The sequence below is a fragment of the Mustela nivalis genome (genome assembly GCF_964662115.1).
Source record: "Mustela nivalis genome assembly, chromosome: 9".
NCBI classification, from domain to species: Eukaryota; Metazoa; Chordata; class Mammalia; order Carnivora; family Mustelidae; genus Mustela; species Mustela nivalis.
The window spans coordinates 79,859,960-79,878,880 of record NC_139028.1 but is presented as its reverse complement, the minus strand read 5'-3'; the positions used below and the strand labels follow the sequence as shown (position 1 = coordinate 79,878,880).

At 47.0% G+C, this 18,921-nt stretch overlaps 1 protein-coding gene and 1 pseudogene across 3 annotated transcripts in view; both read right to left on the bottom strand.

The window, feature by feature from the left end:
- LOC309841267 (RNA-binding protein with multiple splicing pseudogene) overlaps window positions 1-12,120 on the bottom strand; it is a 34,337-nt pseudogene extending 22,217 nt beyond the window's left edge. Inside the window, exons 1-2 of the transcript in view lie at window positions 12,099-12,120; window positions 10,988-11,569 (exon numbers count right to left, since the gene is read on the bottom strand). The product of the transcript in view is annotated as an RNA-binding protein with multiple splicing pseudogene (transcript). The remainder of the gene's footprint in view (window positions 1-10,987; window positions 11,570-12,098) is intronic.
- The window catches only part of NAV2 (neuron navigator 2), a 712,574-nt gene that overhangs the window by 534,315 nt on the left and 159,338 nt on the right, over window positions 1-18,921 (bottom strand). The window lies entirely within an intron of this gene.

The window sequence follows — 18,921 nt, the reverse complement described above, 5'->3', positions numbered from 1 at the left end:
GAGCTGGCCAAGAGCAGGTAGGTCTGCGGGGTGAGAGAGTGAGCTCCCCGTCTGTGGCGGTGCTCAGCCAGAGGCTACAGACCATCTGTCAAGGGTAGGTGGAGAGGATTCCCATATGAGGTCAATGGCAGGGCTCGCTGACCTCTAAAACCCTGCCTGTCACTCCCATGCTGTGACTCTCAGTTTGAATTAATAGAGAAGACACTGACCCATCAGTCCGACACATCAGAGGTGGAGAAATTATTTCCTGGCTTAGTTTTAAAAATCAAAGCCCCTTTTCAGCCAAAGGCAATTACAGACTGATCCTCAGTAAGGCAGAAGCATATTTCAATTGAAAAATGGCATCTTCCTAGCCATTGCCATATGGAGCCAGGACACCAGGTGGCCAGGGCTGAGACCAATCACAGGGTCCAATTGGAACTAAATAAAATGACCCCCTGGAGGAAATGGCTCCAGCGAGGCCCACAAATCCCCATGACATGTCATTTTGGCATGTCCCACATCAGCCTGGACCTCGTGCTCTGCCTAATGCCTGAGGCTCAGTCCCTTCCCTCCAGTGGGACCAAGAGATGAGGGGCCTCAGCTGTGAGCGCATCCCAGAGTAGAGGAGGAGCCCCTGGGCACAGTGAAGCGGCGCTGGCCTCAGCCTGCTGCTGTAGAGAGCCCCAGGGACAGTCAAAATCACCCAGGGACCGTGCCACGGACTGCCAGCCCAGAGGTGGACCACAGGGCCCAACACTTTCATGTGTATGAAAACTCCAGCCCCGCTGAATGCCAGCTCCTTCTCTGGGCAGTAAAGTCTCAATACAGCCCAATAGCTCTCCTTCCCTATATCCTGGAGCAACTTGTCTTTTTCCCTTGTTATGGGAAATCGGGTCACATGTTTGCTGTAGAAGATGGGATAAGAGCCACTGGAAGGTGGAGCTTTGTGCTGCTGCTGGAACACTATGAGAGGACGTGCCCCCCACGGTGAACCGCCCTCCCCCCAAATCCAAAGCAGCAGTCAGGAACTCTACCTCCACCTCTGGCTTAGGGCCTATGAGTGCAAGAGCGGGACCCAGTTAGGACTTCCTCTAGCTAGCGTCCCTGCATTGACCCAGTGTGGGCTAGCACTTAGGAAAACGTGATCTGGGTTGTGCAAAAAAGGATCCTCACTTGGAATGCACTGAGTTATACATTTCTTTCTTGCAGGACTTCTAGAACTTTTAATAAAGTAAAATGCATTGGGAATCTCCAAGAAAGGGATTGGGGTGGAGTGAGCAGGTATACTGCACATTCTCAGACTGGGTCTCAAGGAGTATCTGGAGGGAAACACTAGCAGAACTTGGAGAGTGGTATTGGGACACTGACTAGCCCTGGAGGTCTGAAACTGTTCTATAGCTTACCAGAAGCCGGACTTACTTGAGCTTCAGTTTTACCTTGTTTAATGGGAACAATTATATTTATCCTGCAGAATTACCAGGAGCATTTGTAGCTAAATGCCTTAATGTCTACAGAAGACTTAGTGCCTGGGCTAGTAATAAGTGCTCAATAAATGGTTGTAACTTTTATTGTTGATACTGTAACAATTTCATCGCGAAGCATGAACTAGAAAAAGGGCTTTGGGTTTGTCTCTAGAAAGAGGGAGGAGAAGGAGTCTTGACTGCGACTTTGGGAGATGCCCCAGTCTTGACTGCGACTTTGGGAGATGCCCCAGAGACAGGCTGCCCCTGGAGGTGGAGGACAGCAACCACAGAAGAAGGCAGGCCACGTCCTCCGTCCTGCAGCTCTGCAGCCTAACAAAGAAAGGGCTTTAGGGGCTCAGCCAGGCCCTTCATGGATGGTGGCTGGGAATAGCCAATCGTGTTTACCCCCTCAGTTGCTGGGAACAATTGTCCCTCTCAGATGGCCTATTGTCTCCAGTAACACAGGCACATAACTCCCATTGGCGCTGATGGGATTATGCGTTCCTATCGAGCAAGAAACAGAGCCCAGGCTTGGATAAGGGATGGGGGCGCAGTGGGTCCCCCTTGGCGACCTATCGCAATGTAGCCATTCGTTTGATTATCAGCTGAACACAGTTAGGCCTCTTTCAAGAGAACTATTCAACCCTGAGCATGTGTAGCCTGGCTGCTTCTTGATAACTTTTCAGGGAGTAGACTAATTGCATCAAATTTGGGATGCAGTAAAAAGGCTTCAAATGCCAATGACATTAAATCTCGAATCAAAATGGCAGCTGATAATGGCTTTCCAAATGGCTGTGTTGTGTCTGTAGTCTTCAGTCTTTTTGCACCCATCCCCCACAAGAATTATGAAAAAACATTTGTGAATTGTTAGACGGATTATCTAGAAGTTGTCATCACGCATGTACACAGTTTCCTTTGTGTTAATGGATAGGAAAAAACACTATATGTTTTCTAAGACGAAACAGAAGTAGGTATCATTGGAATAAATATTTCAGGTTGTGATTTTAAAAAATAAGTTTGAACAACCTTCATAGAATAAAGCACATCAAATAGAAAGGAAAGCACATATAAGTTTTACCCATGGATTTTACCAATATAGCTTGAAAGGAAATGGTAGTCTTGAAAAACATCCAAGTACCTTGAGAAGGTCAAGGTATCACCAACCTATACTGCTTTGTACGTTCTGGATTCAAGGTCTCTCAACACAAGCTCAATGATTTTATTTCCAGCACTATGCTTTGCCTATAACAGGAATATGCACAATGCAGGGAAAGGCAAGAAGTTCTGTGTTTAAGGTGCCCTGTTAATCATTAAAGATGACTTACTCTTGGGGTGCCTGGGTGGCTCAGTCATTAGGCATCTGCCTTCAGCTCAGGTCATGATTCCAGGGTCCTGGGATGGAGCCCCTGCATTGGGCTCCCTGCTCAGCAGGCAGCCTGCTTCTTCCTCTCCCCCTCCCCCTGCTTGTGTTCCCCCTCTCTCTGTGTCTCTCTCTGTCAAATAAATAAATAAAATCTTTTTTAAAAATAAAAATAAAGAGATAACTTACTCCGAACTAACATTTCAACTTATCCCTTTTATACCTCAGGTGGTCTGAAATCCAAGGGCAAAACATCCTACTAAGATTTGGGATGAGAGGGTTTACTTGTTGTCAGGTGGGAGCAGAGCCTATGTGAACCCTTCTGGATAGCTTTCCTTCTTGGGCAGATCAGTCTTGGGAGAGTAGAAAGACAAGCTGAATGTCTGGAAATTGATGCCCTCCAAACGATGCATGCATACTTAGCCCTGGAAAAATCTTCACCCCAGCCTGAAGGTTAACTATCTCAATGAGACCCAGGACACAGAACTTGGAGAAACTTGTGACTTTTCAACAGTAAGGCTGCCTGGGTATCACAGAGACCCATACAGACTGGGGGCGGGGGAGAGGGAATGAATGACAAATGACACAGGGCTCTTATATTACATTTTATTCATATATTTAGCAAACGAATACCTTTCTATCTGTCAGGCACTATTCTAGATGTTGAGAATATTGTGTTGAACAAGACAACATCATTGATATAATGGCCTTAATATCTAGTGGAAAGAAATTTTTTTTAAGGATTTATTTATTTGAGAGAGAAAGAGAGAGCACATGCAAGAGGGGCAGAGGGAGAGGAGAGAGACTCTCCCTCCCTACGTGGGGCTTGATGTCAATACACTGAGATCACAACCTGAGCCAAAACCTTGAGTCAGATGCTTAACCAAGTGTGTCACCCAGGTGCCCCAGGAAGATACATTTAAAAAAAGATGCGTTTTTTAAAAAATGTCAGTATCTTAATGGTGAATTGACACTATAGTTTTGCAAGTTTTGACACTTGGGGGAAACCGGATAACGGGTAAACAAGATCTCCCTGTATTATTTCCTACAGCAGCTTGTGAATTATTTCAAAATAAAAAGTTTAATTAGAAAATGGTAGACATTACATAAACAAAACACAAACCAACATGCACTATGACATGAAGCATAAGTATAAATAAGAATGCTGTAATTTGAAAATAAAACAGAGGACTGCACTAGGACATGAATGGTGAGCTTCCAAAGCTTGATTGGCCAGGATAGATGATGCAGAAAAGGTCAGGGTTAAGCTGAAAGATAGACATGCGCCATGTGGGCCAGGCCACTCCAGAGAAGTCACAGCTTGACTGGGTTACTGGGCCTTAACCCAGGACCTTCCAATGTCAATGATATTTAGATATGGTAACCAAAAAGCAAAGAGGGATTCTTCAATGGGCTGAGATGCTTTATAATTTTCTCATCAAACCTACCGCCGAGCACAAATGTTGCAGAAGGGACAGTGAGGTAGGGGACCTGGTCTGGGTTCTGGCCCCTTCCCTGAGAAGACTCGAAACTTCGCCAAGTTGCTAATTCCTCTGGAACTCAGGAGCTTTCCCTGCAAAATGCAACCTCCAGGCAAGTTCTTTCACATACCTTTTCCCTCCCAATCCTCACAGCACCCCATGAGGGAGGTGCTATCATTATTTTCACATACCCACAGACATAGAATTGCCGAGGCCACATAAAAAAATGGCAAAATCAGGACTTGAGCCCAGCTCTGTTTGACTTGAAAAAGGCGCTTGGACTAGATCTGATATAAATGGGAGTTTGTGTCTAGAGTTCAAGAAAGCCAGGCTGGAGATGGATGGCAAATGCGACCATATCCAGAATTCACTGAAGAGCAGGAGGAAAAGAGGGAGTCCACTTGCTAGCTGATGACATATGACCCCTTCTAAAGCCCCAGAATGAAACCACCAGCCTCAATGGCTTCGCCAGGAGAAGCCAAGCAGCAGCAGGGGTAGGGTGCATGGAGAGAAAGGGTATTTGGGCGATGGGTGTGAATCCAGGCTCCACTCTTTGTCAGGTTGTGTGCCTTGCTTGGGTAAGTCACTTACTCACCCTGAGTCCCCTGTCCTCAGCTGTAAAAGGGGGGTGACAAATAGACCTAATTATAAACCTGCCCCATGAAGTTTTGGGAAGTTAGCTTAGGACATCAGCTGGCACCGTCTGGATAGTCTCTCCTCATCTTGGATGCTCTTATTATGATTAGTATTATATGGTGTCGGTACTGTTGCTGTTATTATCGGGTGGGTGAAAATTAAATAAATACTGTATGAAGCAGCACCCACACTAGCATCCTTACAAGGTTCTATGGGTTTTTATTTTCTTTAACTTGGAAATTATCGTTTTATTTTTCCAGCCTTATTGAGCTAAAATAGACATTTACCATTGTCTAAGTTTAAGGAGTACAATTTCATTATTTGACATCTGTGTGTATTGCCACATGATACCAGCATAAGTCCACTTAGCATCTCCATCATCTCGCGTGGTTACATTTTGCATGTGTGTGTGGTGCGATCTGCTCTCTTCACAGCTAATACACAATACCGCATTGTTACCCGTAGTCACCACCTTGTCCGTCACATCCCCAGGACTTTCTCGTCTTAGAACTGGAAGTTCATACTCTCTGACCCCCTTCACTCACTTATTCCCCTCATCCCCCCATCCTCCACCCCCACCCCCCACTTCTGGTAACCACCAGTCTGTGCTCAATCTCTACAAGTTTGGTTTCTTCAGATCCCACATGTAAGTGAAATCATAAAGTATTAGTATTTGTCTGACTTCCTTCACTTAGCATAACGCTCTCAAGGTCCATCCATGGTGTTACAAATGGCAGGATTTCCTTCTTTTTTATGGCCAAATAATTTCCCTGTGTGTGTGTGTCTTTGTGTACCACATTTTCTTTACCCATTCATCCATCAATAAACACTTGGGTTGTTTCCATATTGTAAACAATGTTGCAGTGAACATGGGAGAGCAGAGATCCTTTCAGGTAAGTGTTTTCATTCCCCTTGGATAAACATCCAAGAGTGGAGTCGCTCAGTCATTCACTAGTTCTATTTCTAATTTTTTTGAGGGACTTCTGTACTGTTTCCCATAGTGGCTGCCCCAATTGCATTCCCACCAATGGTGCAAAGTGTTCCCTTTTCTCCACATCATCACCAGCGCTCATTATCTCTTGTCTTTTTGTGAATAGCCATTTTAACAGGTGTGAGGTGATAGCTCATTGTGGTTTTGATTTGCATTTCCCTGATGGCTAGTGTTGTTGGTCCACTGGCTTTTTTCTTCAACACAAATGAGAAGTTGTTACTAGACCCCTAGGGACTCCTTTTAAAATCTCCTTCCCACCATGAACCTTGCAATTTGAAAGCCATTGTCTCCTATAACAAGTCAATTTTTGAAAGGTAATTAATTAATGTTTCCATTTTTCATTAATCAAGGCTCTGTACAATTGCCAATCCAAACTCCTGCTCTCCAGGAAATAATCAGTTTCCATGCTCGCCAATTATAATTTTTGTCAAAAGCAAAGACATTTGTGCCCAAGTTCACGTCCCTACAATCTGACTAGGATGAAGTAGAAGATACCAGCTGGGTTTTGGGGAATGCTAAAAAGGGCTCTCAGTAGCCACTGCCATCATCCTAAAGCCCAAGGACACTAACCTGAAAACATGGGATAACCTTAGATCTAAACTCCTAGAATCTAGGTCAGGGCCTAGGCTGGGATCACGTCTAGATTCTGCCACTAACTGCATGTAAGACCTGGGAGAGGTCACTTAACTCTTCCATGGTTCAGTTGGAATACCATCAACCTTGGAAGGTGCATAAGTAGTAGGTACTGAACAAATATCAAATCTCTAATTTGTTTCCCAAACTTTAGTGAGTAATACAACAACCGGAGGATCTTGTCAAAATGCAGATCCTTTCCATGTGTGGGCTGGGGACAGAGATTTTGTAGTTGTAACATGAACCCAAGTGAGCTAATGGTGCTACTGATCCCTGGACCACAGCTAGAGTAGTAATGGTCTAACACACCCTCCAGAGGGGGTCTTAAAAGACAGGTCAGAGGGGTTGGATCTAGGAGATCCTAGCTCTAAAGCAGCCAGCATGATGCAGGAAAGAGAAAGAGGTCCTTGACACTGAACAGACCTTGATTTTAATACTAGTGAACCTCTTGGCATCTGGGTAACATTAGGGAAGTTGGTTAATTTCACCAAGACTTGGCTTTCTCTTTTGGAGACTGGAGACAAAACTGTCTATACCTCATTAGATGGCTTGATATAGTACCAGGCACCATGCACATAAAGCCCCTAATGTAGGACTTGGCATATAATAGATGCCCAGAAAATGTTAGTCTCTACTGATTGCCTAATCTTCAACTACTGGTAATCTTCAACTACTATTTGTGACCTGAATCAGGTTACTTAACATTTCTTGGCCTGGGGTTGAAGCCTGTGAGCTACCCTGCCAGCTTTTCTGCTTCTGTTTTCCTAGTTATGGTCCTGGGTCCTAATATATCTCTGAACACTGCCTCTGGTCCTTCCTCAAAGTAAGTATCAAGGGGTCAACACTCCTGACCTCAGGGACACATATGTCGTGTGCTTGCCTGGGGCCCAGCTGAGCAGCAAGAAGATCGATCTGCATGTTGTTGGGAGTTGAGAACCCTAATTCTCAAACTCCTGATTTGGGCCCATTGTACCTTAAATGACAATATGGAATGGAGTTTGGCTCAGAAATGATGAGCCTCGATGATCAAAGGAGGTGGATGAAACTGCTGAGATATAATTTATTAATAAGAGATAAAGAGAATGTTAATTAGGGCAGAGCTTGCAAGACAGCAAATTCCCAAAGTAAAACTTTAAGGAATGCTCAAATGATTACCATTTTAATTAAAAGTATATCACCCATGCAAATGGCAAACCACCCCTTCTCCAGGGGTGCAAGCCATCTGAAATGCAGATCTAGCTGCATCTTCCAGGGGGCCAGAGGCTCTCAGCTGCTCAGCTTAGCCTGAGCTGTAGTCCCCACCCGATCCTCACCTAGGTGTTAATTACCTGTCAGGAGTGGGGGATCCTCCTCTATGCCCTGTGCCCTTTCTTTGAGGGGTGAAGTGCGGCCATATCTCCTGCCACTACAGCTTGCTATAATAGATGCTCTGGGACCTAGGATGCACACAACCTCCCCTCACCTCCCTTTTCCTTCTAGCAACCTCCTACCGGTTCTCCCTGGTTCCCATCTCACCTGCTGTTCCCACCGCTGCCTGAGCCATCTTGCTAAGATGCTAATCTATCAGATCCCTTGCCCATTTGGAAAACCTCCAATATGTCCTTGTTAACCACACCAGGAGGAATAGCGAGAAGCTCCCAAGTCCTTACTGTTCGCCAGGCACTGTACTAAGCACTCATTTTACTTTCACAACAACCCAAAAAGATGAATGTGAATCCCGCTTCAAAAATGAGAAAATAGAGGTTAAAAGATGTGACATTTCTGGGACAGTCACATAGTTCAGTCGTGTCAGAGTAAGGATTTGAATCAAGGTATGAGATAAACTTCAAAGCCTACGTTCTTAAGCGTTAGCTTATGCTGCCTTGGTGGCTCCTTTTTGCTATGGGGTAGGGTCACAGTATCCTCATTTGAGAGTCAGGGCCTCTCGGAGTTGGCCTCAAGTACTCCACACCCTCACCTTCCCCCACCCTCATGTCAGGCATTAGATGGGTACTCTTCCAGCACAGAGCTTTGTGTTATGTTCCTTCCCTGTGCCCTGGGTGTCACCCATGATCCCCTGTACCCCCGTGACTGTGTAGGGACTGTGCATTCCCCCTTTCCCTCTAACTACCTCCCCAGAGGTCTTTCTTCACCTGCCAGGCAAGTTTACCTGTTGATCCCTTCCCATGCCCCCATACCTCCCTATCCTCACTACATTGCTCTCCCTCCACGAGGCACCTAGTTCCCAGGAGGTGGGCACTGCGCTCTTCACCTTGACATTCTCAGCCCCTAGCACAGTGCCTGGCACAGAGGAGATGTTCAGTAAGTGCTCGCCCAAACCGTTCAACCTACAGTGAGCCATGCACCGCAGCTGGCACTGCAGATACAGCAAGGAACAGACTAGCCCAGGTCTCTGTCCTTGGGAAGCTTACAGTCTAGTGGGGGAGGAATGCAAGAAACAAATAAGCAAATTAATAAATAAGATGATACCAGAGGGGGAAAATGCTGAAGCAGCGAGCTACAGTGAGTTGTAACAGGAATGACCACCAAGGAGGGCCCACAGGATGGCGCAACATGAGTAGAGACATGAATGATGAGAAGGAGATGCATAGCTGGGGAGGTCAACAAGTGCAAATGTCCTGAGGTGGGAACACGTTTGGTGTGCTTGAGGATAAGCAGAAGGTACCTGGCAGGGATGGAGAGGCGTGAGAGAAAGCACCAGTCCCAGAGAAGCTTTCACTGTGAGGTGGCTCCAGAGGACAATTGTTAAAAGGACAGGGAGAACCTGGTTACACTGGAGCCCAGCTTTCACCCAGCCCCGTGGCCACACGCCACAGGCAGAATTCTCAGGAAGTCCCCAGGACAGGCAAGCGAGCAGGTAGCTGATGATCTTTTTAGGAGGGTGAGGAAATTGTTCACATTAATGGTTCTTAATGCTGGGGAAGGGGCTGGTGCAGTTTTGCTCCTCGGGCAACATTTGGCAATGTCTGAAGATATTTTTTGTTGTCCCATCTGAGGTGGAGGTGGGGTGCTACCAGCGTCTAGTGGGTAGAGTTGAGGGGGCTGCAGAACATCCTACAATGCCCAGGATGGTCCCCCAGTGCCAAGATTTACACTATAACCCTCACGCGAAGGGTTGACAGCAACTGACTCTGGTCAGCTCTGTGACTAGGCCTAAGCCAACAGCCAGCTCTGTCCCCTCACTCAAACTCACTCCAATCTACTTTTTCCCTCCCACCTCCTGCTCAAGGAATCTTCTCATGGAAACAGAGAACACCAAGTAACCTTTGCCAACCTCTCTCTGATCAAGGGAACACCATTCAGCACCACTCTCTGTGGACACCAGCCTTCGACATGCAAAAACATGGTCTAAGAGAGCACTGGACTCAGTCCACAGGATTCGGTATGAGTTACCTCCACACCCAGTGTCAGCTGTCTCTCTCTCTCTCTCTTGACCTTTCCAGGAGACACTCCATTTCCCATAAGAGCATAGGAGGCCCTGAAACAAATTCCCTTCCCCATTTCTGTGTGCCAATACCCTGTAGTTCATTTGTTATATTACAGGAAGGGGCTGCCCATGGGCTCTGACCGGGGTGCGATGAAGTTTAGTTTGAGAATTCTGTGTCAGTGCCACACATCAGAGACAGGGGGCTTGGTGCAATCCAGAGCCCTAGGCTTTATTTTTTTTTTAAGATGCTATTAATTGGGCGCCTGGGTGGCTCAGTGGGTTAAGCCGCTGCCTTCGGCTCAGGTCATGATCTCAGGGTCCTGGGATCGAGCCCTGCATCGGACTCTCTGCTCAGCGGGGAGCCTGCTTCCTCCTCTCTCTCTGCCTGCCTCTCTGCCTTCTTGTGATCTCTCTGTCAAATAAATAAATAAAATATCTAAAAAAAAAAAAAAAAGATGCTATTAATCTATTTGGGAGAGAGAAACAGACTCACTCCCTTCTCCTGAGGGGGCCCCCTATGCAGGGCTTGATCTCATGACCTTGGGATCATGACCTGAGCTGAAAGCAGATGCTTAACTGACTGAGCCACCCTGGTGCCCCTGGAGCCCTTTAAATACCCTGCTTTGCAGCCTGGCTCTACCACCAGAAATGGCCTGAGTGCTTCTCCATCTCAGCTACCTTGTTTATGAAATGAGACAAATAATTCATGTCCTCTGAATGATCTCTCTCTCTCTCTCTCTATATATATATATATATATACATATAGTATAGATATTACATCATATATATATACATATATATACAGTAGAAGAGTAAAATATTTTTATTATATTTTATTTCTTTTAGAAAAACAGATGCCTGATAGAGACTGTGTCCAAGTCTTGAAGGGATCCAACCTGGGCAAGGTTTTTCCAAGCCAGCATGCTCCAGTTTTGTAGAACAGCTTGAGAACAACAGCCACCCCTGAAGACCGCATTAATACCCACAAGACAGATTGCAGCCGGCATCACACACCTGGAAAGTGCATGCAGCAGACCTGGTGGAACCTTCCAGGCCAGAGAAGTCACCTCAGAGGGAGGAAGCCAGCACATCCGGGCATGCGGTGAGGCAGGACAGGTGAAAGTCCTGCGGAGAGCGAGGGCTAACTCTGCTGGCTACAGAGTGTAGCCAGGTGCCCACATATCGGGGCTCCGGGGGTGAAGTGCAGGTATGTAGACTCAGATGGCTCCCTGGCAATGAGCTGAGCGAGGTACAGTGCTGGGCAGAGGACTACTGGGGCTCAGAGCCCCACTAACGTGTTCTCGGCCATCTTCGTGTTTGCCTTAGCCAACTCTGGCCGTAGTGCTTGAGGAATTTCAGGATCAAAGTGGATGCCATTCAAAGCATTCTTTGGAACTTCTGCTTCTGAGCAGCTGTCAAAACTGACAAAACCTACGGACTGCTTAGATGTCAGCTTTCTAAGAGAACCCCTGTGGCCCTTCAATGGTCTGAAAAGCAGCTAGAGCTCCCGAAATGTGATACCCAGAGGGAGACCACTGACAAACAGGGTCCAGACAGGTTTTTGGGTTCTGGGCCCTCTGACCTTCCTCAAGATGACTAAATCATTGTTTATGATGATTAACACTTATATAAATTGCCTCTCAGACGCTCAAAGTGCAGGCAGTTAGTGTTGATTTCACAATGCTGGAGCAGGAACAGGGCTCAGGGGTTCCTGTGTCCAATCTTCGTTTGTAGGTGCAGGAACGAAGGCCCAGAAAAAGAAGAGACTGTCTTGTGTTCTGGGTTTGAGGAGGGTAGAGCAGACATCATAGGCATGTATCGCTGATGAGGAAACTGAGGCCAAGCCTGACCCCAGGTGAGCCTTCCTGGATGGCAGGTGCTGGGTTATGTCGTGTGTTGTATCCGAGGCCTTGATTCTGAGCTTCACACCCTCAGACTGAAGCCTCTCCCTGGGATGGTCTCAGTGGCATCTGCCTATGAAGAAGAGGTTTACCTGCCTGACTGCATTTGGCTGGAACAGGATGCGCATGCGCCTGCTTGAAACACTGCTGGCCAGTGGGCGGAGTCTTTTTACTTCCCTTTCTCTTCTCTCTGGGTTCCATCACTCCCCCAGTGATTTCATTACCTTCCATCACCTTTAGTACCATCTCTACAATGGAAACTCCCAAACTCACTATATCCTGTTGATTCCAAGACACATTTTAATATCTTTGAAGTTGGGATGTGCCCTAGTTTAACTGGCAGTGTGTTTTCATAGTAGTACATAAAATGACAGTGGTCTCCCAATCGGTGGCATCTTCTATCTGATGAAATATGGTACGTATTTACTGCAGAACACCCTCTGAATTCCAGACTCATAAATCACAATGGTTTTTCAACATCTCCCTTTGGGATGGGGAATAAACACCTCCAACACAAATCATAAAATTGAATTCCTGACCTTCTGGCCTGCCCTATCTCAGCAACCGGCAATTCCATCCCTGCAGTCATTCAGGCCAAAGTCTGGGAGTCACCCTTGACCCCCACTTTCTTTCCCAATCTACCTCCAATCTATCAACAAGTTTCACTGAGTCACTTCAGAATAAATCCTGAATCCACCCACCTCCCACTGATTCACCACCACTGCCCTGATCCAGGCCACACTGGTCCCTCACTGGATTCTAGCAATCACCGCCACCCTCAGTCCTGGAACTGCCCTGACCCCCTGCAGTCTCCACTCAGGGAGCAGCCAGAGGGGTCCTGTGGTTAAGACAGGCTCCCCGACCACCCCAGCTCCCTGACCCCTGCCTCACTACTCTGTTTAATTTTTAAAATAACTTATAATTGGCTGAAATTATACAGTTACCACTTTCTGCATTTATTGTCTATTTTCTCCGGCGGAATGTGAGCCCCGCGAAGGCATGGATTTTTGTCTCTGCTGTTCAGTGACTAATCCCTACCCTCTGGACCAATGCCTGGCATGCAGTAGGTACTCCGTAAATATTGCTTGAATGAATTCTTTCCCGCAGGATGATGCTTTTGAGTTAGCACTGAAGTCAGACCAACCTGGGTTCAAATTCCAAATCTACCGCCTTGTGGCTGTGTGACTTGGGAGATTCATTCAGACTGTCTGAACACGTCTTCCACACGACGGGGATGAGAACGCTACCTCTCGGGGCTGATGGAGGCTTCAAAGAGTAAAGGTTCACAACGCACCCGCATCGTGCCTCACACTCAGCAGGTCTTCCCCTGTCTTTTATTTCTAGTATTACTATTGTATTCCAACCTCTAGAGCAAGAGCAGCTCTGAGGCTTGTCACCAAAGCTGGGCACACGTTAGGCAGAGGTGAGCCCAGCTGTGTGTGTGTGTGTGTGTGTGTGTGTGTGTGTGCACTTGGTGGGCGGGAGGGCAGGCTGGGATTCCTGTCCCTGCGATGTCATACATCAGCAGCCCGACCTCAGGGGAGCTATCTCACCCCTCTGAGCTGCGGTGTTCTTACGCATGAAGAGAAGATAATGATCACATCTATTTTCTATGATTGTTAGGAGCTTTTCTGGCGCAAGCACAGAGCACATGGCAAATTCTAAGCAAATATTAACTCACGTTATTACCACCGAACTAGCTTCTCCCACAAATGCAATGCTCACTGCCTGGGTCCTGATGCCCCAGGCGGAGCTCTGAACTCCAGCTTAGCCTGCCTTCCTGCTGCCACACAGGGTGGAAGGAGCTTACAGTCCCTTTCCTGTAACCACAATAATCCCCAGAGAGACAACCACAGGGCGCCCAGCCCTATCCCGAGGCAGTCCCCACACGTGCCTCCTTGCCAAGGTGGCCAAATGCTAATGCTGGGCTCTGGTCCTCCTGCCTGCGACCTCTGACCATTCCCAGCAGCGACCTGGTGAGGGTGGTCCTCTTGCTGCCACCAGCGTGCTTTGCTGGGCTGTGGGGAGGGAGCCTCTTGAGTTTTCCATTCTCAATGTTCCGCATGACCTTCCTGCAACTTCTACATAGGCAGCAAGGGAGCTCAATGGTAGAAAGCAGATCTTTTTTTTTTTTCCCCTTTCTCTCAAGAAACACTATTGTTCCACTTGAAATTATCTTCCTCACTGGAACCCCAGTGACTCAGAAGCCAAAACAGCCATTCAAAGCAGGGTGTCCCCCAATCTCATCACCTGACACCTGAGTGATTTCAGGAGGTTAGATAAAGTGGGAGAGACCTAGGGCAAGGGGGCACTGCAACCCACAACCTGCCCCCACTCCAGGATCCCATCCTACCCCAGCCACCACCCTAGGGAAGGCCCATTTGTTCCCTTGTGTGGGAGCTCCAGTGGGGGAATCAGCCAGGAAATGTTCCTGCACTCCTGCGGCTTACATTCAGAGAGCAGAGATGGGCCATAAAGGGAGATACAAAGACATAAACAAGGGAATTTCCATGAAGGCAAGAACTCTGAAGGAAAAGAAAAAAGGTCAGGACACCTGGATGGCTCCGTTGGTTAAGCAATTGCCTTTGGCTCAGGTCATGGTCCTGGAGTCCCGGGACTGAGTCCCACATCGGTCCCCCTGCTCGGCAGGGAGTCTGCTTCTCCCTCTGACCTCTCCCCTCTCATGCTCTCTCTCTCATTCTCTCTCTCTCTCTCTCAAATAAATAAGTAAAATCTTTAGAAAGAAAGAAAGAAAATCTTTAGAAAGAAAAAAAAAGGTGACGTGTTAGAGAATTATTGGAGCTGGTGAGGGTCTCAGCTGCCACTTTGGAAAGGGTGGTCTAGGAGGACCTCCCTGAGGAGGTGACATTTCCATATCCCTCACTTAAGTGCACACTCCCTTGAGGTCAGGGAGTTGTGTGTATCCCCACACAAACCTAGTGCCCAGCGAGACCTCGGGGATCCACACCACATGTTAAACACTGACATCAGCAAATGCAGTGAGATGCAGCTGTCTGGAGACCTCAGTGCACTTAACCTTGTGACTAATTCAGTAATGTCAGCTTGCGCTTTCTGAGCCTCAATCCAAGAAACAGGCTACTGTGAAGTCTTAATGTGTTGCCAACAAGATGAGAAAAGTGAAGACAGTGTTGGGACTTCTCATACAAAATCTGAATCCATTTAGCGTAAAGTTCTGCTGTTTACACTGAGATTACAAGGTGTTTGAGTGTGTGTATATGTACACGTATGCACACACATGTGTATGTGTGTGTGCTAAGTCCTTTCTTTTATGAAATGATGGAAGTGTTCCTTTTTTGAGTTTCTTTTTTCTTCAATGTCCTTACTTTGCAGAATAAGTTTCTTCCCATTCTTAAAAGATTTTATTGGTCTGCAAAATCCAAAGACATGGGAACCACTTGTTTTCCTAGCCTTTTTACTTGGCAGCCTCGAGGTTAAAGGAAACAGGCTCTGTTCTGCAGGGCAATGGTAAATGCTCCTGGAGGGCCTCTGTGCACCTGCCAGGTTTGTCCCCAGTTCGGGGCTTCAGGCCTCAGGAAGGCAGACCGTGCATGTGAGAAATACAGTCCTTGGCAGGCTGAGCGAAGGACAGAATAAAAGATGTGACCCTGTGCGCTGCCCATTCAGCAGCGCCCCTACATTGTGAAACACTCATTATTGTTACAAATTGCAAGAAAGGGGAAAATGCCCAGAGCCCACCATGGCAGACTGATAGTGGCTCATGCCGAAGGTCTTCCTCGAATCCATCTCCTTCTTGTTTTCTCGTTCTACCATTGTTTTTTCATCCCCTTTGCTGCTCCCTGGTCCTCTCCAAGATTAGAAAAGTGTGGCTGGGGTCGGGGGCAGGCACTAAGTTTCCTTGATGCAGAAGTTATTAATCCTTCGTGACAGCCACCAAATCACAGAGAAGCCAATGAGCATGGTTCGCTTTCACAAAGCTCCTGGAGAATCCTCCTACCGTGCCCCAGCCATTTGTTAAGAGGAAAAACAGTAGCTTAATCCTCAAGACTAGGGAAGAGGAGGGGGTTCTCTCCTTGTGACCTGGCAACTTGGCATCCACAACCCTCAGAGGAGACTCGGGGAGCCTGTCGGATTCCTCACTGTAGGAGTTCTGGTGGGAGACAGTCTCCACCACTCGGAAGGGACTAGTTCAGTCTGTGAATCAGGACTAAAAGTACATTTCAGCCAAGACCCTAAGACAGACAAAAAGGCAGTGTGTATTTTGCATAGTACAGTGAAGGCCAAGCTGCAAGTTCATGGTCAGTGTCTGATAAATTCAAGAGAATCCTGGATTTGGAGAGGGCTGCTAGGGGGAGGTGTAGGGAGCTACCTTGGGGGGTTACCCCCTCTAGCCTAGAGGAAGTAATTTAAATGTGCTGGCGAGTATATGTCCGCTGGAGACTGGAGGATCTTTGCCTGGTGCCTGATACAGGCCATCTGAGAAAACTAAAGGCAAGGCAGCATGACTGTCAGCAGCGAGAGAGACAGACAGAGATGCTGTTGCACGAGCGCTAATTAACTCTCCCTCCCCAGCAGTGGGTAAGGGGGCAGGAACGTCGGGGACCCGGGACTTCTACAGAAATGCTGGCCACAGGGGACCCACTGGAACAAAGTGGTTCGGTAATATACTCCTACTAGCAGTGGTCATTGTAAAAGCAGGCTCTCACCTCAAAGAGAAATAAACTTCTGTTTTGTTTAAGCCACTGCTTCTGGGGTTTCTTTGTTGAACAAAGTAACACAAGCTTATTCTGGGTCCTAATACTGCATGTAAATGAATTTTCTAAATTTGAAAAAGACAATAAAAGTTATGTTTCTATTAAAGTTAGAATTGTGTGAAATACATAAACCCGTGCCAAGACTGGAAGAGCAAATTGTGGTGATAAGATGAAGGGTTAGAGGAGACATACTTTTCCCATCGAAAGCTCCTCTTGACTACCTTTGTATTTTGTTAAAAAACTGTCTCCCAAGAAGAAAAAAAGAAAATGTCTCTGAGACTGGATAAATTTTGATCATGTCTTTGTGGCCCAAGAGAGGAATGTGTGCCTGAGCCCCCCCTTCCACCATAGGGCCCCAGGACAAATTTTTAAAAGGACAAAGACCAAAAGAAATGAAATTAAAAATAAAAAGGCTAAGACAGGGGTGTCGGGCTGGCTCAGTTCATAGAGTGTATGACTTGATCTTGGGGTTTTGAGTTTGAGCCCCATGTTGGGCATAGAAATTACTTAAAAATGAAATATCTTTAAAAAATAAAAAATAAAAAGACAGAGAGGACAGGTCTGCCCCAGTGGCAATGGGGAATAGGGTTGTGGACACACTCAATACGACTCTGAGAGAGAATGAGCCCTTCTTCCAGGCCAACATTTTACAACGCCCACCTAAGCCTTGGCATCCCCTGACAGGGAGGTGGGGAACAATATCAGGAGAGGCGGGACCTGTCCGTGGATCACCAAGAACACCTGGACCTTAGCTCCAAGGCATTTGTCCCAGGAATCTCTTCTTCTCTCTCCTGGTGACAAGCGGCACATAAGCCTGGAGACTCAAGAGGACCAAGATTCCTCCTCACGGTGACCCCAGCAGGTCATCAGACAAATACCGAGGACTACAGATCAGTGCTGGATGAAGGTGAGGCCTCCTATAAGGAACAGAGCACAGGAAGGTTCTCTCAAGGAAGCCTGTCCACTGGGTAAGAAGTTGCAAGTTGAGGACAAGAAATTACACCATGTGTATGTCTCCTGCTGGCACTTAGGGGAACCAGGCTTTTCCCCCAGTTCTGCCCCCCGTACTCCACCCAAGAGAAGGGCCATATCCCAAAGGCTTCATATCAGGGCACTTCTAAACCTTAGCTAACCTTCTTCCCCAGCAGGGCTCCTTGTCAACATCTCTCAAAGCAAGATGTGTGGTTTCTGCAAGACTAACAACACACCACAGCCTTCCTCAGGGCATGCTCTCTCTTCTCTTTCACTCAGAGTTTGTGTACAGGCCATGAAGGAGATCTGTCCCACACCTATTGAAGAATTTCTGCTAGAGTGGTTTGGGGTTGGCACAGGGCGAAACTTGAGCATTTCTGAAGCTCTGAAACCTGGTGTAGGGAAGAGGACCCAGCTGGGCCATTAACCTGCTGTATGTTCCTAAGCAAGTCAATGTGCCTCTCTGGGTCCTTGCTTCCTTGTGTGTGCAGGTCGGACAAGAAGATCTTTCTAGCTCTATCTTGGGATAGCAGGATAACTCTGGGATGGATTCCAGGTCTGTGAGATCTGTTCTGGGTTAGGACATTGCAATCTGGCTTGAATTTATGACCAAGATGGCCGTTTGAATGCCAATTTGATATTTCTTTCATGGAGAAATAAATATCATTCACAGGGTAATAATCCCTGAGCTAATTCAAACCAGGGATTAACAGGAAGAAAAAATATTCTCTCCCCGAAGTGGCTTAAGTATAATTGTGTTTATACAAACATAGATCTCACATGACTCTAAATACTAAACTCCAAGTGTCTGTTAGCTTAAGCCAAGAAGCGTGATCATTACAATTCTATATAATAATTGCAGAAATCCCAGAAGCTTCTAAGGAATTAATAGGAAAGGGACACCATCTCCTGTAGAATATCCTAGAGCTTCTCTGGCTTAAGAAAATTTGGGAGTGTTGTGCTAGGGCTTCCCAATATGAAAGTCAGATTAAAAAAAAAAAATCCTAGGATTAGAATGGAAGCAGGACACCCTCCCTAATTTACCTTTCCAAGTGCTAGCTCTAAGGCCTGGCCCTTTTAGGCCCAGCCCCCATCCATGCACTGCTGACGTCAGCTCACTGTCTCCACAGCCGGCAGCCCTGGGAGCTCAGACTTGCTAGATCAATGAAAACATCAACCTTGCCAGACGTGTCTGCCCCACTCCAAGCCCACCAAGGAGCCAGGGGTTCAGGCACGCAGCCGGACCATCTGTCATTAGGCACTGCCGTTAATTGCTGTGCTAATGAACAAGGTTTGAATTGGAAGCACGAAATGCACATGCAGATTTAGACACAATTCTGTA